This window comes from Balaenoptera ricei, chromosome 18, assembly GCF_028023285.1.
Source record: "Balaenoptera ricei isolate mBalRic1 chromosome 18, mBalRic1.hap2, whole genome shotgun sequence".
Lineage (NCBI taxonomy): Eukaryota > Metazoa > Chordata > Mammalia > Artiodactyla > Balaenopteridae > Balaenoptera > Balaenoptera ricei.
In genome coordinates this window covers 49,813,817-49,838,217 of record NC_082656.1, presented here as the reverse complement: position 1 = coordinate 49,838,217, position 24,401 = coordinate 49,813,817, and the positions used below count along the sequence as shown (strand labels likewise).

General features: G+C 33.1%; 1 protein-coding gene across 4 annotated transcripts in view; it reads right to left on the bottom strand.

Moving 5' to 3' along the window:
- The window catches only part of LOC132352308 (basic proline-rich protein-like), a 106,919-nt gene that overhangs the window by 8,965 nt on the left and 73,553 nt on the right, over window positions 1-24,401 (bottom strand). The window contains exon 5 of one of the 4 annotated variants that reach the window (XR_009498657.1): window positions 5,972-6,057. The exons of 2 other annotated variants lie outside the window; for them this stretch is intronic. The gene's annotated coding sequence lies outside the window, so the exon portion shown is untranslated. Of the gene's footprint in view, window positions 1-5,971; window positions 6,058-18,242; window positions 18,343-24,401 lie in introns of those variants that run through there. One more of the 4 variants, XR_009498656.1, reaches the window with a different exon arrangement.

Below are 24,401 nucleotides of genomic sequence, written 5' to 3'. Positions count from 1 at the left end.
ACTTTCACTTAATTTTTGGAAGCTACACTAAATTTTTAAAAAAGGATTTCCTTCCATCCTTTTGCAGCAGTGGATTTTTTTTTTAAACTATGCTTGGAAAACCACTAGATAATCTGCAGAAAACCTCAAGTGCCTTCTCATGTAATAGGGTGAAGACCAGTAGACAGTGCCAAGACAGAAATCTCTTGAAGAATCTTGCTACTAACAACAAAAAGTCTAAAATAGAATTTAAAACAGTAGATACCCATATACTTCCCGTCCTAAGTATATCACACAATCAGTGAACAACTACTACTATTAGAAAATCAATAGAGCTGAATAAATAGTAGTATGATCTTATAATTCAAAAACTAAAAATAAATGCCACTATTTTTTGTTTAACCAGTTTTAATGCTCTACGATCTAACGATGTAGAACACTTATTTTCCAAAGGAATTTAGGATCATTGATATATGGCAAGTAATTTCATGAGAAGGTTCGACCTCCACTCAGAGAGTTGATCAAACTTCCACAGTGCCAGACCATTAAGTCATTTTTGTTTCCTCCCTCAGTACCTGCCCTCCAAAGTGCATACTCTGCAGGTTAATCCACAGGACATAGTGAAAATGCCCAAATGTTCTCTGGAGTAATCCAACCCTGCATACTGATCAATCAGAGAATACATTGTCTTGCATACTGATCAGCCTTGAAAAATAATGTTCACTAGCAGTAAAATGGAGAATGAAAGCAATCATCCACTTAAAGTTGGATGTAAACATGATTTACCTCAAATACCCAGACAACTGCATAAAAGTAAGAGTTGTTAATTTTGGTTTTGTTTTAATTTTAATTTTCTGGGTAATTGCTTTGGATCTTTTCCTATTGCTCACGTAGACCTTGGGAAGGTCATATTAGTCTTATAAACCTGTAAAGGAGTAATTTGAAATACCATAAATAACAGAATATATGGGCACATATTTATTTGGGTTGTTTAAAATATAAATATAAATTATTCACATATTTATATGCTCTCAGGTTATAGGTGATTATCACTGTGCAAAATATTGTACCATGGATTCAATTTCTATTACATTTATTCTAGCACACTATGATTTACATCCTGTGAAGATTCGTGAATTGCAAAAACCTTTAGAGAAGTATGTAATGTGCGCCGAATGGAAGAAAAATCTGCTTTTTTAAGGAATATATAAATACATCCTAAGTACATGCCATTTGATTCATATACAGCAGCTTTCAAACGCTGCATGCAGTTCACAAGCTATTGGTAAGCATGCCTATTCGGAAAGTAGGGATAAATGTGTGATGGAATATGGGAACATTTGATAAAGCATAATAGGTATCAGAAGTCAATAGTTATAAAAATTATTTATTGCTTACTTAGCCAAGCTTCTATAACTCCATTTTTGCTAACATTTAAAGAGACAAAATAAGAGCTAAGACTAATTTTAAATTTCTTTTATGTTTTCTATTATATTTCTAACTTGTATTCTAATTAGGAACTCCCAAAGATCAAGAATCTCCAGCTTCCTTGAGCAGCTGGGCTCCCAGCTGGGCATGTTGTATGTGTAACAGCTTCAGTAATTTCCTTTCTTTTCATGTGTCTTTTCTCTAGGTTAGCTGCATTGTTTAGAATGAGATTTCCTTTGCAGTCAGTACTGTGTCTATTGTTTTGTTAACCAACCTGCTTTATAAACTCACATTTTACTTATTTGAATCATTACTAAAAAATTTTTGGATCAAACTCTTCTTGCAAAAGCCCTTTATTCTTACATAACAGAATTCTGTTTCATAACAGAATACAGAAGACATATTGAGTAATGATAATTAAAGAATATTCATTTTAGAGCTTAGAGACCCTCCCATTTAAAGAAAATCATAGATGATTGAAGGGTTAAAATATAATCTGAATGAACAGAATTGGGATTTTTACTCTGGAGTAGAAGTGGTTAAAGTTTGACTTTATAACAGTGGAAAATAAGTCAATCACCCAGTGCACTGATACAAAATTTCAGTCTAAGCTTAAACAAGAAGATGCCACTTCAAATTTGTCTCCTCTCATTGCCCTTCCCTGGAGTTTTTCCTCCTTGGTATAGGCCATTCTAACCTAGGTATACAGATACAGCTGCATGATCACAAGAGGAATTCATAGAGAATACTGACTAACACAGCCATGCCGTGTTCCATATTTGTATGACACAATCATATATAGTACCTAACTCTGAACAATAAATGCTATGTATCAGTCCCTCACAATATTCAAAGAACTTATAATCATAGGCAAAAAGGCCTGAGTTTTAGGATTTTTTTTCTGCCCTAGAATAACATCTGTTGTTCAAAGTCTCATAACCCATTAAACATATCTCAGTCACTTAAAGAAAAATTTCCTAATTCATTCCCTAAATCAAATTGTTTGAGAACCTAGAAGAGTGAAAGAGGGGACGATGTTTTATAAGATAAGAGCTGATTTCATATCTTTTCATATCTAGAATTAAATAGTTCATATAAGGAGGGATCATAGAGATCATTAGATTCAGAACATTCTTTTCACCTGCTAATTTGCTAATTGACTTTGGATAACTAAAAGATATGGCTTATGGCAGTGCCTTAAAAAAAAAAAAAACTCAACAAAATTACATCCCTCCCTCCAACCCCTGGAAACTGGTGATCTTTTATTGTCTTCACAGATTTGCCTTTTCTAGAATATCATATACTTGGAATGATGCAGTATGTAGCCTTTTCAGATTGGATTCTTTCATGCAGTAATATGCATTTATGGCTCCTCCTTGTTATTTCTTTTTATCACTGAATCATATTCCATTGTGTGGATGTACCACAGTTTATTTATCCATTCACCTACTGAAGGACATCTTTGTTGCTTCCAGATTTTGGCAATTATGAATAAATCTGCTATAAACATCTGTGTGCAGGCTTTTTTGTGGAGATAAGTTTTCAACTCTTTTGGGTGAATACCAAAGAGTATGATTATTGCATCATACAGTAAGAGTATGTTGAGTTTTGTAAGAAATCACCCAACTGTCTTCCCAAGTGGCTGTACTATTTTGCATTCCCAACAGCAATGAATGAGAGTTCCTGTTGCTACACATCTTCACCACACTTGGTGTTTTCCCGACATTAGCCATTCTAGCAGATATGTAATGGTATCTCATTGTTTTAATTTGCATTTCCTTAAACGATGTATGATGTGGAGCATCTTTTCATATGCTTATTTACCATCTATATATCTTCTTTGGCAAACTGTTTATTAAGGTCACTAGCCCATTTTAAAATCTGGTTGTTTGTTTTCTCATTGTTGAATTGTAAGTGTTCTTTGTATATTTTTGGATAACAGTTCTTTATTAGGTGTGTCCTTTGGAATATTTTATTCTTTTTATGGCTTCTTTTCTCATTCTCTTGACATTGTCTTTTGTGGAGCAGAAGTTTTTAATTTTAATGAAGTCCATCTTATCAATTATTTTTTTCATGCACTATGTCTTTGGTGTTGTACTTAAAAAGCCATTGCCATACCCAAGGCCATCTAGGTATTTTCCTATGTTATCTTCTAGGAATTTTATAGGATTTTTTTTTTTGCACTTTACATTTAGGTCTATGACTCATTTTGAGTTAAGTCTGAGAAGGGTAGAAGGTCTGTTCTAGATTCATTTTTTTACATTGGATGTCCAATTGTTCCAGTACCATTTGTTGAAAGACAATCTTTGCTTCACTGTATTGGGTTTGCTTCTTTGTCAAAGGTCAGTTGATTATAATTCTATGGATCTATTTCTGTGATCTCTATTCTCTTCCATGGATCTATTTGTCTATTCTTTTGCCAATACCACACTGTCTTAATTACTGTAGCTTTATAGTAAGTCTTGAAGTTGGGTAATGTGAGCCCTCTAACTTTGTTCTCTTTCAGTATTATGTCAGTTATTCTGTGTCTTTTGCCTCTCTATATACACTTTAGAATCAGTTTGTTGATATCCATAAAATAACTTATTAGGATTTTGACTGAGACTGCACAGAATCTATAGATCAAATTGGGAAGAACTGACATCTTGACAATACTGGGTCTTCCCTTCCATAAACATGAAATTTCTCTTCATTTATTTGGTTCTTCTTTGATTTTGTTCATCAGAGTTGTAGAGTTTTCTTCATATAGATCTTGTAAGTATTTTGTTAGATTTATACCTAAGAATTTAATTTTTTGGATGCTAATGTAGACGGTATTGTGTTTATAATTTCAAATTCCACTTTGTTGTTGGTATAGGAAAGCAATTGATTTTTGATATTAACCTTGTTATAACTGCTCATTAGTTCCAGTTTTTCTATTGATCCTTTCTAATTTTCTGCATAGATGTGTTTCTTTTTTTACTTGTTTTAATAATTTTGTTAAGAGAGAGACTTTTTGTATGCTACAAAAATGTAATAAAAATTGAGAAATGAAAATTTTAATATAATTCTCAGACAGTTAAAATTTTCTAATTTTAGGGAGTTTGTAGAGTTCTTCCCATATAGTAGAAATTCTCTCTTTCACTCAGGAGCCATATTTAGTAATATAATAGTAAAAAAAAAAAGTAGGGGTATTAGGGCAAAGAGTTAAGTTAATGCAAAAACAACAAAAAGTCCAACTGAAGTTGCTTAAAGGGTTGTTTTCTTTTTTCATGTGGCGAGGCTTCCTTGCTTCATATGATTATTCAGAAACCTTTGCTTCCTCCATTTTCTGCTATTCTCTAGGATGTATTTCTAATTTCTGTGAAAGCTGTGTCTCATCTGCGTTCTTACACTTGTGAGGGGTATAAGTATGTAAAAGCAAGAACACAGACACAAGTTGTGACACAGCTTTGACCCTGCAATGTTTTAAGAACTAGGTCTGGAACTGGCAGCCACCATTTATGGTCACATGCCATTGCCAAGAATTTAGTCACATGGTCACAACTAACTGCATGCCATGGGGTGAATAGGAAATGTATTCCTAGAGAGACATGCCAGCTACCATTCTATTACTATGCAAGAAGGTGACAACTTATTTGGCTAGACAATTAGCAATCTTTGCCAGAGTAAGTTAAAGCAGAGAATGATGATGATGATGATGATGATGATGATGATGATGATGATAAACATACCAATCTTGACCATTTTATTTTAACTTAAAACCAAGTCTATATTTATTTATAAATATTCCAATATAGGGCAAATACTTTTCCTTTGAAAATGGACCTATCCCAATAAAACCCAACATAATCTTTCTTCCATAAATTATATTCATAATGCATTTCTATGATATTATGTATTGATTTTCTTACAGTGAATTAAACTCACGAAGCAATATGATTACAAAAAAAACTTTTAGATTTATATTTTCTGCATGTTTTTGCAGCTCTCTAGTCCCCACCTGAATTGACACCATTTTAATGACATTTTTAAATTTTATGTTTTACTTATATGAAAAATCTTTATGCAGTATACTATTACATTATATTATTACAATAATAAGAACAATTGCCAAAACAGATTCAAGAACAAGCAACTGACCCTGCATGAGTACTCAGCTCACCTGGCAGGAGCTGAAAGGGGCCGGAAGTTCTAGAAATTCACCAACGGTTGTGAGCATCCCCTGTGGCAGTAGCACCAGTTCCTGCATTGTATCAAGGGAATACTCAGTGTCAGTTAATCTAAGGAGTTGTTTATAATACATGGGTTTTTTTTAAGGGAACTTTATTATTTTGATTTATAAAATCAAAATTTTATATTTTTGTTGCATTGGGTCTTCGTTGCTGCACGGGGGCTTTCTCTAGTTGTGGCGAGCAGGGGTTACTCTTTGTTGCGGTGCGCGGGCTTCTCATTGCGGTGGCTTCTCTTGTTGCGGAGCATGGGCTCTAGGCACGCAGGCTTCAGTAGTTGTGGCACGTGGGCTCAGTAGTTGTGGCTAGCAGGCTCAGTTGCTGTGGCACACGGGCTTAGTTGCTCCGTGGCATGTGGGATCTTCCCGGACCAGGGCTCAAACCCGTGTCTCCTGTATTGGCAGGCAGATTCTTAACCACTGCGTCATCAGGGAAGCTCCTAAGGAGTTGTTTAAATGGAGATTAATTCACAGAGGTTTTTTTTGTTTTTTGTTTTTTGTGTATTTTTTAGTGCAATTAGAGATGTTTGTCTATGGTGGCATATGGTCCTACAAATAATTGGAGAATAAAGTATTTTCTTGTTGACTGTTGATAGGAGTGTACAGATCTAAGGCTGAACTAAAAATATGCTTACATTCATACACCTGCATGATTTATCTCATTTGCATGTAAGAACTGCTGTATTATGTCTATTTCAATTTTGTGTAACTATAGGTTTGCCATGTAGAAGTATAAATATCCTGAGAATTTTTGCACGTGGTAGGTTATATCTAGTGATTGTATTTTCCTTTAAATGTGATATATAGCTTCAAGAACAGGAAACTATTCACATTACAGTAACATGACTGTTCTTATTAACAGCCACAGATAAAGGAGTTCCCCATCTGATAAGGGTGAAAATATTGTCGTATATACCAAACCTATTCAAAATACTATTGTATATACCAAACCTATTCTTTAATTCAGTAGTTCTCAAACTGTGTGTCTTCAACAGCAGCATTAGCAATACCAGAGAACTTGCTAGAAAGGAAGATTCTTACATGCACTCCAGGCTCACAGAATTAGAAACCCTCAGATAAGGTGCCGTAATCAATTACACCAAATCCTCAAAGACCTCTCAGAGGAGAGTTGAGTCTGTTCCCCACAGCACTCTGCACCTACGTCTGCATCTACAGCACCCATGAGTGTGTGCTTCTGTGTCTGTCTGTGCAGATTTGCTTCTGCAGTCTTCCTCACCTCACTTCTGTTTTTCAAATTTACCAACACATTGACAGCAACACCAAAGTCTAGCCCAAAGTGATTCTAGTAGAGCAGTATGGCTTCTGTATCGGTTGCCTGTCTGGGTTCTAGAAACTCATCACTTTAGTAACAAGTCCCTTTATTTTCTATTATTTGTTCCAGCAGAATTAACATTAGGAAAATTATTTTTTGAAAAAGGAAGAAAACACGTATTCCTAAAAAACAATAAAAGGTTTGTCTGTTATTTGCATTTTAGTATTCAATTTATAAAGTGTTTACTGAACATTCAACATGCATCTGGCACGGTGACATACGTTAGGGGTAACAGAACATTTCCAACATGTATTCAATATTTTTATCTTACACTTGTGATGGACACAAAGGTTATACAATTCTGCCAATCTTACACAAAGCAGCACTTACTAAGGCAGTTCCAAGATTTTGTAATAATGTAGGTTCTTCTATAAAATTTACCCAGTGTGATGCTACTACTTTTATTTTATTTTATTTATTTTTTTGACATATAAAACAAATTTATGGTTACCAAAGGGGAAAGAGGGTGGGGGAGGGATAAATTAGGAGTCTGGGATTAGCAGTTACAAACTACTGTATATAAAATAGATAAACAACAAGGTTCTACAGTATAGCACAGGGAACTACATTCAATATCCTGTAATAAACCATAATGGAAAATAATATATATGAATAACTGAATCACTTGGTTGTACACCAGAAGTTAACACAACATTGTAAATCAACTATACTTCAATAAAAATTTTTAAACTAATTAATTAAAAAGGAAACTAAAAATAGAACTACCATATGATCCAGGAATTCCACTCCAGGGTATACATCTGAAGAAAACGAAAACACTAATTCGAAGATATATGCACCCCAATGTTCATAGCAATATTATTTGCAATAGCCAAGATATAGAAGCAAAATAAGTGTCTATTAACAGATGAATAGATAAAGAAGATGCAATACACACACACACACACACACACACAGACAAAGGAATACAGTTCAGCCATAAAAAATAATAAAATTTTGCCATATGCAACAACATGGATGGACTTGGAGAGAATTATGCTAAGTGAAATAAGTCAGACACAGAAAGATAAATACTGTATATTACTTACATGTAGAATCTAAAATGTAAAGCCGACTAGTGAATATAACAAAAAAGAAACAGACTCACAGATACAGAGAACAAACTAGTTACCAGTGGTGAGAGGGAAGAGGGGAGGGACAGGATAGAGGTAGGGGATTAAGAGGTACAAGCTATTATGTATCAAATAAATAAGTTACAATATATATTGTACAGCACAAGGAATACGGCCAATATTTTTTAATAACTATAAATGGAGTATAACCTTTAAAAATTGTGAATCACTGTGCTGTGCACCTGAAACTTATATAATATTATAAGCCAATATACCTCAATTTTAAAAAATGCGAAAGCCTTTCCTCTAAAATCAGGTATAAGGCAAGGATGTCAACCTTCCTCACTTTTATTTAACTTAGTACTGGTAGTTCTAACTAGAGATGCTACTACTTTTAGCTGGCAAATTTTGAATGGGTTTCAAAGATTGGTAACATTTTCATATTTATTATCAAATCATTAATTTCTAGAATTATCTTTTAATAATATATTATTATATTAATTAACATTTAGATTAAAGATATCTAATTATATGTCTCATCTTAATTTTTTCTTCAATATGGACCAGCAGTATTATTAGAGTTGTTCTTTATATAATAATTTTCTGACATTCCCAAAGGTATTGTTGGACCAACCAAACTTATTATCATTTATACTAGTCTATGTTACAGATTTTTCTCCATTAGCTTAAAAATGTTTGCCAGCGTCTCATAAAGCTACTAAATCTGGATATATGTTTTTTAAATGATATTATTTTCCAGGTGGGTTTTCCTGGTTATTGTCAAATCAAGTAATCATGACTCAGTTACTTTAAAAATTGAAACAAAACAGTTTATAATTCATTTTTTCACAAAGGTATGCCTATTTCATGACAACTACACCTTTATTATTGGCATAACAGAAAAAAGGCTTTTGTGGTGAAAAATGAGAAGAAATTAAGTTGGCAGTTTAGAATGGGGAATGACACTTAAAGTGAGCTCTGTGATTCATGTCGAATAATCTATCCTTCTAACATATTCAGCAGCTAATTATAATGCTCCTCTAAATCAATCTGTTTTATAACCATATTTTTTAAAAGACTACTCTTCAAAAGCTAAATATAGCCCCAGACTCCTCAAAATTAGAGTGTTTCCAGGAAAATGGTGACTTTAAAAGAAATGTTCTAAATGTCAAATTTGGACAGTTGAAACCCTAGAAGTGATAGTGCTCAATGAGTCAAGAATTTATTCTACAGTAAATTTACATTTAAGGTTCTGAGCAAAATCGCAACTACTTGTCCTAATTTTGGAGATCTCATTACCTTTTTCTGCAGTGCTGGCTTACTGGTTGTGCTAATCGTTATGCATTTTAACTATAGTTCATCTCTGTGATGAAATGGCACCCATATGTTTCTCTTAAAAATACCTTTTCACCTAGATAATTGAGAGCTGCACTCTAAATTTCTATAAAAAAGCAGTTTGCCTCATTGACCCTTTACCTGTTAAGATAAAACAAAGTAGAATAACTAGGACTAAGTATTTTCAATATACTGGCCTGAATTGCCTCTAAAATCTAGGGTTTTCTGAAGGTTGGAACTATATAGTAATAAATATAGAAATAATAATCCTACATAATATATCCTCAAACCAAACTTATTACCTTACTGAAGTCTTTTTTTAAATGAAGTATAGTTGATTTACAATGTTGTGTTAGCTTCAGGTGTACAGCAAAGTGATTCAGTAATACATGTACATATATCCATTCTTCTCCAGATTCTTTTCCCATATAGGTTATTATAGAGTATTGAGTAGAGTTCACTGTGCAATCCAGTAGGTCCTTGTTGATCATCTATTTTATCTATAGTAGTGTGTATATGCTAATCCCAAACTCCTAATTTATCTCTCACCTCCCACTTCCCCTTTGGTAACCATAAGTTTGTTTTCTATGTCTCTAACTATCACTTCCATCTTAAAAATATATTAATTGTATTTGTTTTTTTAAACTGGCAATGGGAAAGTGACAAGAACCCAAAGAAAAATATTGTAAGTATTCAAGAACCTACCAAATTAACATAACTTAACATTCTACCAACTATTATAAATTGAGAATACTAAATTCTCTGAAATATCTCTAAACTCCAACTTTAGGTTTGGATATGTAGGATACAGCATCATTCACTATTCGGTGTTAAAACATGCATTGAGTTGTTTCCATTTATACTGCATCAAAGCAGTTGAAATCCAATTGAAAAGTTTCTTTAGACAGCCATTGTGTGGGAACATGATGTCAATATTAATAAAGGCTGAATTTCCCCTTGGCTCACTTCTTACAGATAAGCTTTTCAATAATACACTGCTTGCACCAAAGGTCTGATGGGACTGGGAATAGTAAAAAACACTAATAAAAGAATGTTGAATGTTTTTATATTAAATTTCCCCACAGGCAAACTGAAAAGCCTACTTAGAGAACGCCAATCAACATGGCACTTATTAAATGTAACAAGAGTCCTGTTACAACAGATCTTTAAAGTCCTAAAAATGAATTGGGAAATAGAGACAAAAGACAAACGCGCATTCATTTTTAAGTGCAAGCCCTGGACATCTCACTTGATGTGCACTAAATTGGCCCTGGCTTATTTGATCTTCAAAAAGTACCCATTTATGAGAGCTCACAACTTTTAAAATTCTTTTATTTAAACGAAGTAGTAGACTCTTTTACCTAAAATGAATTCTAGATATTTGTCTTACTAACCTATCCAGCAGAAATAAAAGATTTATACAGAAATTGTCATATTCTACTTATTTAAAAAGTAATAAAAGAAATAAAACACCAAGACAGTGACTAAAGTAATAACTGGATAAGCTGGAGATAAAGAAGCAGTTGTTTAAATTATTTAATGTGAACCCAGCAGATGTAGTGCAACTTAGAGCAAAAATAAACACTTGGGGTTCTTGAATATTGTTTCAAAATAACAACTCAGGGTTTGTTGTCTATTCACGGACTCACCAGCCATCACTTTATCTGAAGTTAAGCAATATTAAGGTGGTGACAAATATATTAAATCTGCCCATCTCTGAGAACTAGAACCCCAGGCTGAGACTAACTTGGGTTCAGCAGTGGAAAAAAAACAAACCTCAGTTGCTAAACATTAGTTATTTTTCAAAGATAGAAGAGAAAATGGGAGACTTCAGGATAAAAAGTAATGGCTTAGGACCATTTGTTTTTATTATGGATTCTAGAATTCTGTTAAATATCATGATGTTTTTATTTCCTTGGAAAACAAAGAACTTTCCACAAAGGAACTTCCCATAAAATCAAATTAAATTTCCTAATGTCCAGGAAAATAAGATTTTTAAAAACTTTTTAAGTGGGCATTATTATGATAAATTCCAGAATGGCATAAATGACATACATCTCCTACCATTCTTCAACAAAAATGTATTGATTGCATACAATGTATTTGACACTATATGTTTGTATATGTATATATGTATACAAAGCATTTATACTTTTAAAAAAATTGAATAAGTCTTTCAAATACAGTCATTCAACTTACTTGGATTTCTCTATAAAAATTAAGTAAAATTTTAGTTAAAACTTAGAGAAGATGATAGAATCTTTGAATTTCAATTTATGGCTTAAGAGGTAAAGCTACTTGCCTTTATGGAATACCTGAATAATTTATCAGCATGACTTTCACTGAATTTTATATTATAAGTGAAGTTTGCCAAGATGCAAAAAATTGGTCAGGATATATAATATTTTTATTTAGAGTATTATGTATTTCTTTTCAAATTCAATTTGAATCCTCATTGTGGAGAGAATTTCAAGAGAGGGCTCAACTTTTGGACACTTTCATAGCCATGACAAGTTCTGGATTTTTATTGATGCTTCGATCAGAATACAATTTATCCATTTTGAAATACAGTAAGGTTATTTTTTCACAAACATCATACACTCACTCTGTTTTTTTTTTACTGGCACTGTTTTATGTCAATTCATACAGTTTTGTAACTTTATGTTGATCACTAATAAGAATCTGTTGTGAATATAGAGCTTTTTCTGTGATCTACTGTTTGGATTTATAGGATTTATTTTTCCTTTGGGTTGTGGAATTTATTACAACTAAAGTGTAATTCTGTTATTTGTAAGCTCCTATAAGAAAAGATTCATATCTGAACCCTCTTGGTATCTTACCTGGTGCCTACCATCAGACCTTACAATTTGTAGATACTTAATTAAAATATTTTCTTAGTAATAATAACAATGTGATCTTTTCCTAAGGAAGATACTGAAACATAGTCTAAAAGTATCATGAACTGAATTTGTTTAAAGTCTATACTTTTAAAATCATTTACATAATATTACAACCGTAATGTTCCAGTTTTGAACTCTGTCATTTTTGGTACAATTAAAATTACAATTAAGATAGGTTAAGTCTAGTTCAATAAGCCTTTCTCTTTTTGTAAACACCAAAATTTCATTCAACTACACATAAATACATTTTATTCTTTTCTTGAAAACAATGGTGACAAAGTGGCACCTCATTCTTACTCCTTTTTTTTTTTTAAAGGAATTCCTTTGTTTTTATTATCATTTTTTATCTATTTATTTTATATTTTATTTTTGGCTGTGTTAGGTCTTCATTTCTGTGCAAGGGCTTTCTCCAGTTGCAGCGAGCGGGCGCCACTCTTCATCGCGGTGCGCGGGCCTCTCACTATCGCGGCCTCTCTTGTTGCGGAGCACAGGCTCCAGACGCGCAGGCTCAGTAGTTGTGGCTCACGGGCCTAGTCGCTCTGCGGCATGTGGGATCTTCCCAGACCAGGGCTCGAACCCATGTCCCCTGCATTGGCAGGCAGATTCTCAATCACTGCGCCACCAGGGAAGCCCCTATTTCCTCTTAAGTATGAAAGATGAAACTAAATATTTAAAAGTAAATAGCTTAAATTTTTCTATTGTTTTTGTACTGGATTATCTTTTTTTTTTTTTAATTCCTCAGTTTCCACAGATTCTAACAACTAAAATTTTGGAAATCTTAGTCCAGACCTGATCTTGTACAGCTATAATATTGCTTTGTGTCCCTTGTATATAATACAACTTCCACTCCAGTTATATAGATTTATATTTTACAAATCCTGCCATTGGTAACTTCTGATGCAATGTTGCAATAATATTTGGATTATGCACCGAAGTGTGAACGCTAACTTTTAAGAATATTCAAAATTTTAAAAAGGGAAAACATAACATTATTGTTGATGTTGAAAATATACTGTTCTTTTATTTAAACTCGGTTCAGTACATGGACAGAAATGCATGGAGACAAAAGTTTTATGTAAATACTTAATATGAGGTAAAGATTTAAAAAATCTAAGCATTGCAGTTAATTGTTTGTGATGGTTTCATGTAGTTCTTTATAAATAAGAAATAATATTTAAAAATGAATACCAGAACATGTCAAAGTGATCTATATATAATCAAATAAAAATCAGACAATTTGAAGGCAAATTATTCTAAAGTGCTTCTAAGTTTCACCCACTCATGTCTCTGACATTTCTTTTCCTGTTACTAAATTTGACAAAAAGATCCTTGGAAAAGGGAAGAAAAAAGATTTTTTTTTTTTGACATTAAACTTCTGAGCCTCAGTATCTTCTGTCTGTAATTTGAGAATAGATATCCATCTTATCTGGTTATCATAGAAAATCAGATGATTAAAAACTAAGTAAAAACTGTGAAGACATAAATATGATGTTATATGTGGAAGGAGAAATTTATTTGATTTATATAAAACTAGTTATCAGTAAAAACATAACAGGGCTAACCTAGAAAACAATGTTCGATGCATTTACCTAGCCCGACAATGAGGTTTAATTGGGGTATTTTACATATATGCTCAAATCTTCATTTGTATGGTAACATGGTCTAGTGATTAGTACACTGATTTCAAGTGAAAAATTCAAATCCGTTTTCAGTACCGATACTCACCATTTATACTCCGTGGGGGAATTTTTAAAACTGCATGTCCATATCTTTCTAACTACAAAATACTTGTCACAAAATTAAAGGATGTCTGAGAGTGAATAATGTTTGCTCTTACCTCTGTGGAGAGAAGCACCATAGAAATATAGTTCAAAATTTAAAACATCACCAATGTGATGTTCAAGTTGAAAGTTTCACGAAGTAAAGAGACAAAGATGACATGCATTTCAGCTTTTTCTCTTTCCTTGAATTTCTGATTTATATGACTCAAAAGGTTAATCTTAGTAAAGCACAGGGAAAAGATAGTTATCCAAGTGATATTTTTAGCCATTTCTACAGGTATGATATATTAAAGGGTGCATTTAGGAGGCCAAGAAATTTAGGAAAATACCACACATCGCAGTTTTAACATTGCTGACTTCTTGTCCTAGATACAAAAATGATCAACTTGGAAAGCCATCATTATAGTCAGAATTTGACTAGAAGAGACAATAAGAAGACCATAATTTCAATTCAGTTCTTTTTAACCCAAAGTTATTGGGCACCCATTCTGTAACTGTTAACCATTTTCCAAATCATAAGTAAGTACACAGGGCTGGAAGAAATCCAGTGAGGTGAGGAGGAAAAAAAGTTGATTAAGATGTCTTCAAGGAGCCTAAAGTCTTGTGAGGCAGACCTATTTAAACATGTAAATAGTGCAAGGCAGAATAAAGTAATTGCCATTTAGAGGTTCAAAGTGCTTTGAGAGCCCATAGGAAGAAGTAATTAATTCTGACTTGTACTGTGGGGAAAGCTCCACGGAAAAGAGCTTTTGAAAAGGGCCTTGAAAGAGATGTAGTAATTTGGTGGGTCGAGAAGGAGAGGACATTCCATGCTGAGTCAGGAACATCAGCAAAGAGGTACAAGGTCTCTCTCAGGCCTCTACGAGCCAGACAGAAAAGCTTATATATTTTAATTGGAAATTTCTCTAACAGTAAAGCAGCAATGCAAAGACTGATTTTTCTATTTTCTTTTTCTTTATATACTCTTATCAAACAATTTATCTAGGATTTTTGGCATTCTGACAAAACTCTTTACAAGCTTAGTGCAAAATAGTTTCCCTTGCACTTTAACGCTTGTGTGTTTCAAATTTAAACAGTATTTATAGCAAGTTAATTTCTAATCAATAATTATACGTATTTGAAGAATATGCATAACTTCATTTCCTATAAACAGATATTTTCTAGTTTAATTTATTAGATGAAACACATTTATGTAAAGCAGGCCTTGTTTTCCTATGAAATTTGAGATGCATTTTACCAGATTGAGTTGAAATATTTGGTAAGGAAGCAGTAAAATAAATATAAACATCATTGCATGCTGGATATTTAAATGAGCTATAAAATTAAACTTGAAGCCAAACTTCCAGCATCTTGCAACATTGTTCCTAACCACATGAAGTCCAGAACTTTAACCCTTTTACTTACCTTGCAGTAGGAGAAAGAGAAAGTTTTTTTCTTTTTTAATCTTTAGAATCATTTTAAAGAATGTTTATACCAAATAAAAATTGGAATCATTATTTTAAATATTACATGAATGTTTGGGAAACAAGGAGCCAATGCTTCATTAATTTACTTTATTAATAGTTATTTTAAATGGAAAACATTGTGTTAAGATATAGTTGGTAACAATAATAGATTTGTCCAAGGGAATGAAGGACCTCATTATTTTAAAATGTTTCTTCTTATAGCTACTACTAAAGCTACTTCTGCCTACATTTTACTGGTCATTATTTTTAAAGAGAAATCCTAAAGTAAATTCATTTCTTTTTATTTTTCTTGTTTTACCTACAAATTTTCAGTGTATATTCCTAATATGACAATAAGCAAGGTTAATGTGATTACCAAGAACCATGAAAACATACCTATTATCCTTTATGCCTGCACAGTCCAAAGCACATCTCTGGACCCAGGTTGGAGTTGTAACAATGGATTGTTAACATGTGCTGGCAATGGATTGGGTCCTGTGGTTGATGAGCTGACCGAAAACCGAGAAAACAGCTTTCTGGGCCAGTTGGGACTGAAAGACAGACAGGAAGCTAAAGGCTCTGCTGTGATGCATCATCGTATCCGGCAGCCCAGGATGGAAACCGAGAACTCCCAGACAAGAACAAAGAGGTGATGGCCATCAGGAGACAGCTGTTCCCTAACTGTAACCCAAGAAGCACACGTATTCGATTAAGAAAGTATTCTTTAACCAAATATGTGTGGAAAATTCTGCATAGTGTGACCCTTTCCAGAGTAGTTGTGAAGTACATTATCAAACAAAACACATAAATAAATACTTCAGTAAAGCAATCTGATTAATTTTCTTGAACCTGTGTTTCCTCACACTTAAGCATGGAACAATTTCTTGGAACACACTTCTTGTTATTCAGATCACCAATTGGAAAATGTTGCCTTATGACATTCAATTTGTACAATATTAACTCACTTTTTAAAATAAGATTCAAAAATAGAGTTTAGTTTTATAGTAAAAAAAGATGATTTACAGACAAATTTATTTGATTTATACTTTAGCTCCACCCCTAAGGTTAGGTTAGGAGTATACTATGTAGAAAAACTTCTGACTTTGTTTTTATATTTTTCACAACATACATGGTTGAAGAAATGAAATCTATCAGAGATAGAACCATATGAACTGCTAACGATCAATTGATCTTCAAAAATTGGCAGTTTTTTTTTTTTACTATTCAATGTAAATATGAGAATCCACACTTATTCAACAATATTTCAACTGTTTTACCCAACTTCCTCCCATTCATTTGATTTCCTCATTATATACTATAAAATTCAAGAAGACCCTGAGTATCCATACTAGTTCTGACTAAGAAGTTATCTCTGCATGTACTTTAGAAATGATGCTCCTGAAAGAACATCATTCTAATTTACTGCAATTCTTGATGCAACCAATAGAGCTTCTGCCGCTCTGCTGTTGATCTACTATGGACAACCTTAAACAGAGTTTTGAAAGTGCACACATTTTCCTTTTATATATCAAAAGGCACTCCATCTAATACAACTTTTAGATGTATTATTTATTTTAATTTACTACATTATATGATTTTGTTATTATTTAATATTTATTCAATAACTATCCTGAAAAAATTATTGCAGCTACTCAAAAATGCTTTGTAAATAAAGATTGCTTATATTTGCAATGTAATTATGAATGATCTTTCAGGAGGACTTTGACTCATTTTGTTTCTTAGAATTACAGTGAAATTTGAGCCTCATTTTAAATCAGGTTGCCAAATGCTATATAATTAAATCATTTTCTCTATTCCTTCACAGAATTCTAGTTTACCATTATGTTCTTGTCTCCTGTTAAGGTCAAATAAAGGAAATAGTCATGTAATGGACATCATTTCAGTTTCTGTAAAGACTTCCATTTTGAGCATTGGATGATATTATATTCAATGGTCTTTATTTTAAAAGATAAAAAGCAAAAACTTGGACATTATACGTTCAGAACCATGGAACAAGAAAAATCTGGTTTCTTCTAATCTACTGATATACTTGTTTCAAGAAAAAAAAAAGATTTGTATTCTGTGATATTTTCATTTTACTCGGGCTACTTGGAATCAGAGTTACATTTGTTCTTAATTACAATACCTTAACGTGATTTATAAAATACTTTTTTGTCCTCTTGCTTTGATGCTTGATTTTATGCAATGTTAGGATCCTTGATGTTATTTTTGTAAAAAGCCACTAAGTCCAGTTTATACATTTTTGAGTAGGTTGAATATAAATAAATACAAAAAAATATACCAGATGAAGTTAATATGCAAAATCATCATTATATTTATAGACAGACTGAGAAAAATAATAAAGCTTATATGGGCAAATGGATTTCAAAATATAATATAAATTTCTAGTAGTTTGGCAGAAAAATAAATGATGGAAATGAAAACATTTTGAGAGGTTGTTCATACTATAAGTTCTCATAAACAACTATTAGAAACCAGTAAGAGTCTACGTAGTTTCTAGTATTCCCAGTTGAGGTTTTTATCAAAAGGTCTGTTTCTAAGATTCAGTAAATAATATGTCACCACAGTGGATAGACAGATTCTACCAAATATTAACCCTGTTAGCATCGTGTCTTCAGGGTTCAGCGCTGACCATCACTTCAGGTTATGCAAAGTGTTCAAATGCCAAATCGGGTAATGCCCATTTTCGCTGATAACCAACCATTGCAAACATCCCAGCCTTTTGTCAACACAGCTGGTTTGGAGCCATCCATCAGTGCTGGGAGTTCTGTCATACGCATTTAACTTCAGCATCAGCCAGCAGCTCAAAGTCTTTTTACTGCACACTGTCATTGCCACTGTGAGGGTGGAGGAAAAGACAAAGCTAAAGTGGTTTTTTTGGTTTTGCTTTGTTTTTTAACTCGTCATTATGAGCTGCTATTACAATGATTTTTTTCTTTGTTGAATCACTGACCCTGGTGTGGAAGACAGAAAACCTTTACAGGTAATCTGCCATACTGCTTCCTGAAATTTTATAAAGTCTTTGATTGGGAAGTGAGGGTCTGAGTTAGTTCATAACAATTGCTGCATTGCTTGTTTTAAATTCCAAAGTGGAACAATGTGCCTTCCCCAGGACAATATTCATACCATATGCTTCTTAATGTTTTGATTCTCTAGGGTACAGTTGAGCAATCTGAACATCAGATAATGTGTTCTATCCTCCCCAGCACCCAGGTCATATTCTGGGAATAAATTAGGCTTAAAGAAGTTCATTGACTCTTTTAGGCCACTGGGGTACTATTTAAGGAATCACATGTCGAGGACAAAGGGTGTTGCTGTCTTTCCAATATCTGGAATAAAGATTTATTTCAAGCCTTGGCAGAGGAATGGACCAGCTAATTGTCCACAGTTTAGTCTTTGGCTACAATATGCATAGACATACTTTTGGAGAAGGTGATCATATCCAGTGCATACTGAGATATGGTGAAGGGCAAAGGGGGATGTTTCAAGACATCATGAATCAATAATGAGATCAATTCATATATTAGCATATCATGCACTTGACGTGTTCAAACTTCTTGCTTTTATTATTTGTTTGAAGAGATAAGGTTTTAACAAAGAGGTTATTACTTCAGATGGACTCTAGCATATTCAAGGAGATGAAGTCAACCTAAGTGAAAACACATTTGACAGTTTAGGTCTATTTGAAAGAGAATCTCTTTTATGAGACAGAAAACTGCAAAGACAGAAAGAATGCCTTGAACATATAACTAATAAAAATATCCTTCCTTCAAAGGGCTCAAAGCAGTTTAATAAGTTAACTTGCCCTTATAACTTCTTTGTCCGAATTTTGAAACCATAAAACAAACAGAAACTAGACCATCTTTATGTTTATTGTCTGATGAGAGGGGAAAATGTCTTTGCTAAAGAGAAGGATCATCTTTGAAAGATTTGCTGCTATGCAACTTGCCTTTTCAGTCCCTGACTCTGACTTTTAACATATGAAAAAATAAATAAATGTACACATCTCTTTACTGCCTAAGCTCATCTTACGGAACATTTTTTTTTTCTCTGCCCATTTAGCATGAGTTTCTGAGACCCATTGTGCACAAAGATTACTGTGTCATTGATTAAACCTGTGACTAAGGATAAGAAAATAATTTATCGTTTTAGTCGTCTCTTAAAAGTTGATAATTAGGATGATATCTGTTTTTACCCTTGATGATATCCTAATTATCCTAGAGGTTGTAAAAGTATTTTCCAATTGCTTGCACGGTATGGAGAACCAAACTGGAAAAACAAATGAAGCAACTGTCACAGGAGCAAAGTAACAAACTCAAAATAACATGAAACAAATTGGATATATAATTACTGAAGAAATGAGTACTGGGAGGGTGAAATATAACAGGCTTCACAGGGAAGGGAAATTGGAAGTCTTACTAGAAGGAAATGATAGTGAAATGCCAAAAAACACTGAGTATTAACTGAGCTTTCAATGAAAAAAAAAATTGACTGTAAAAAATAATGGGATTTTATTTATTAAAAAGCGGCAAAAAGAATAGAACAAAAGTGCAAAAGCAGAGTCTAATTTAATGTATTGGCATCAATCCATCAAACATAGACCAGTCTGGTTTCCCAATGCTGATCTAAAATCCCATGGATCAGTAAAGAACTCAGACTTCTTTATACCACAACCGATGCTACCTTAGTCTAAACCACCATTATTTCTCCCATGATATTCTTCCATCTGGTCTTTCTGCCCTCACTCTGGACTCCTCTATAACGTATTCTCAACATAGCAGCTAAAGTGCCATTTTTAAGTGTTAAGATTCATGTCACCTGCAGTTCCAAAACCTTCAATGGTTTTCTATCCTACTGAGAGTAACAGCCAAATTCCTAACAAGTCCATGTGAACTGCCCTTTTTATGCTCCCATTACCTTTGTTTTGGGTTTTTTGTTTTGTTTTGTTTTGTTTTTTAAATTTAATTTTTATTTTATATTGAAGTATAGTTGATTTACAATGACAAGGTGATTACATGACCTAATCACCTCCCAAAGGCCCCAACCATCCAATAACATGACCTTGGAGTTTAGCTTTTTTTAAATTTTTTATTTATTATTTATTTATTATTTTTATTTTTGTCTGTGCTGGGTCTTCGTTTCTGTGTGAGGGCTTTCTCCAGTTGTGGCGAGTGGGGGCCACTCTTCATTGCGGTGCACGGGCCTCTCACTATCGCAGCCTCTCTTGTTGCGGAGCACAGGCTCCAGACGCACAGGCTCAGTAATTGTGGCTCACGGGCCTAGTTGCTCCGTGGCATGTGGGATCCTCCCAGACCAGGGCTCGAACCTATGTCCCCTGCATTGGCAGGCAGATTCTCAACCACTGCGCCACCAGGGTAGCCCTGGAGTTTAGCTTTTAACACATGAATTTCAGGATGACACAGACATTCAGTCTATAGCATACACCAACCATATTCCCACCTTAGGGCCTTTGCACTGGCTGATCCCTCAACCTGCAACACTCTTCCCCCAGGAAATGAAGGCCATCTCTTTTTCACCTCTTTCAAGTGTTTGCTTGAATGCTAATTTCTTGATGGCTCCTATCTTCACCAACCCATTTAAATTTATAATCCACTTACCACACCCACCTTCATCTGTGTATTCTTGATTTCTCCCACCATGCTCCTTATTTTCCATTTCAGAGATCCCTTTCTAGAATTCCAACATATTATAAAATTTATTTAATTATGTCTATTTTATGCACACCACCCTCCATCATTAGAATGTAAGTTCCAGAAGGGCAGATTTTTTTTTTTTTTCTGTTGGTATAGGAGGTTGGTTATGAACACTGATATATTTCAATTACTTTGAAACATTCCAGGCTTTCAGTCTTATATTACTTGAAGACAGATAATATAAGAGAAACAAGTATTACAAGAAAGAAAAGGGTTGTATTCTAGTCATTTTTGTAATCTCTCACTTTAATTCAGCATTTAGTTCATAATATTTATTCAATATAAGTTTGCTGAACTGAACTAAATCTCTAAGAATTTTTTTAAATTTCTAAGTTGATTTTTTAAGAAAATGTAACTAATATTCCAGGGATGAATGGCAGTTGAAATTTTTGCCAGAGACTGTGGGGAGTTTTATAGCCTTTGGTCTTTTAAACACTGTTATTCTCAGATTTTTCATTTGCTTGTTTTTTTCTATGATCAAACTAGTACTCAAACTTATAAGCAAATGTTATATTTAATTTATATTTGATTATATTTAATCTATGCTGCAAGCCTAGATTTTTTAAAGAATGTATGCTTGTTCCATTTGGTTGTTTGTGTTATTTTTTGTCCCTTGTGGAACTGAACTCTTCAGAATTTTATCTGTGATTCTATTTGCCATTGTTTTGTCCGATCTGGAATTTGGTCACAAATAATTTCTTTTTGAGTCATCTTTTAAATAGTAGAATTCATGTAAGAAAATTCTTTTCTCTGCATTGTACTAAGAGTTACAATAGAATATGTCAATCCTGAAGAAAATATACTACAAGCATCGGTGGAATTGAGAAAAATACTATGGCATACCTGCATTTTATGGAATTAGAATTACCAGTTGATAATAAGAATACAGATCATAATTAGTTTGGGAATCCTTTGGGTTTTGTGGATGAGTGTGTGTCTGTGTATATGTGTTTGTGTGTGTGTGTGTGTGTATGTGTATATATATATGTGTATGGGGGGCACACACACTTGTTTTTGATGGTGGTAGTGGTGGCAGCCATTGTGATGTCCTTATTTTTGTTTTTCAGAAAGAGACAAAGGGTTGGTAACGTAAAGAAAGTAAAGGCAGTAAGTAATCACAAATTGGACTTCAAGCAGGAGTCCTGAAGTGCTTTAGAAATTGAAAGGAAAGGTTGAAATAAGTTGAACTTACAGAATGCTCCTTTAAATAACATTTCTTATAAATTATATTAAATGCCAAACTTAAGTCTGGTTTTCTATTTTGTGTTTGAATTCTCATTGCTACACCCTTTTAGAAGAAAAGCAAAACATATTTTTATGAACACATCAATATGTTGTCTAGTTGCGCTCTATTTTCTGGGTGGAAAATTCACTTTCTCTGACTAGTCTAAGACCCTTCACTGAAATTTTCTACTAATTTCATTGGATTTTAAAAACCTTCTGTTCCACGGGGAATAATTTTTGACTCATTCACGGAAGAAATCAACTGAGAAAAATGTTATACTGCATTAGGATCTAGGCATCTTGTGAAACTGAAGTGGTTTTGAGTGTGTAAAAGAATTGTGTACCCTAACATTCTGTATTTGGAAAACCAGATGTAAAACCGAGAAGAAACCAAATCTAAACTGCTAATAAAAATGTATTATGTAACAAAGAGTAATATGAGTTTCAGATTCTGATCCTAACTTTTGGAATCTTGCTATATCAATTTCCATGGGATTTCAAGTCAGTTGAAAAATTACCTAATATGTGTGTGCCATGTGCTTCACACTTTTTAAATCTCATTTAAAGAGATGAAAATTAACCATTTGGAATGTCCACTGAATATATGTGTGAATTTTTAAAAGACAAAACAATAGTTTTGGAAGGTAGCATAATCTGCATCTTTCCCTGATGTTATGTCGTAAGTATGAAGAAATAGGTTTTAACCAGCCTCATAAGCAGCAAGTTCAAATCAGAGTAATAGATCATTTTCTCCTCTTAATCATTTGACATTTTGGAATTTAGTAATAGTATCCTACAGTAATGCTTTTGAAGACAGACTGTTGATTTATAGCAATATGTTACAGAAATCATATTCTGCAGTTTAAAAAGAAATTTTCCATTAATATATAATGGATATTAAATTATTAAGCAGAAATAATTTTCTTATTTACAAATCTACTTGAATGTCCATATCCATCTCTCCCCCTCAAAAAATTAAAAAAACTGTCAGAATGGAAAATTTTGTTTTGAAAAATCTTTTAAATTTTTTTATATCATTTGCCAATAAAAACTAAAAGCAATCCTTTGTTTTAGCAATAATTTCCTAATTATTTAGGTAACAATTCATAGTTTTCTTAAATTTTTCTTCTTATTTATATTTATTGGTTGATATAATTTTTAATACAAAATCCTTCTTTTCATATTTCCAAGTGTCCTTGTTTGATCACTTTTCTCATGGCAGTATTTTTTTTTTTTAATCTGAACTCACAAAGGTTGGTTCTGAAAATTGGAAAAGTTCTAGTGATTCTATGATGGGGTTCATAGATGCCACAGTTTGATATATGAATTATGCTATAACTCTAAAAATCATAACATTTACAATTCTGAAAGAGTTACCAAGTCCATGATTTATTCCAAAATATAATGCTGCTTTAACGTCTTGCTTTCCTGATCTTCTGATTGTGATGGGTTGATGGGGTAGTCTTGTGATTCGTGAGGATGGCTCATTCATTATTTTTGAGTGGGATAAAGATAGTAGAGCTTATTTATAACTCCCTTAATTGTCTGAAGCTAGAGATAGAGGTATAAAATTCTACAACTTAGTTTGCCCTATTCTTGCTTATGTTGTATCACAAGGACAAAGATTCATTAAAGAGACCTTTAAAATGTGTTAATCCAGGTACTTTAATGAAATTTGTTTGCAAGGCAACCTGTCCCACTTATTTATGCTTAGTAGTATTCATACATAATGGTAATGTGACTGCTCATCTCTAAACCATTAAGGAAAGAAATATGAGAAAAGGGGCATGATGATTAATTTGGGGTGGATGGCTTAGAAGTTTTTTGCCTTTTAAAGCAAACTATGCTTATCTTACTTAGCCTTTTTAAAAAAACATTAAAAATTTGAATTAAAATATGCAGTAGACCAGGAACACTGTAAAATTGAGAATGTACGTAGTATTTATCACCATGAATAA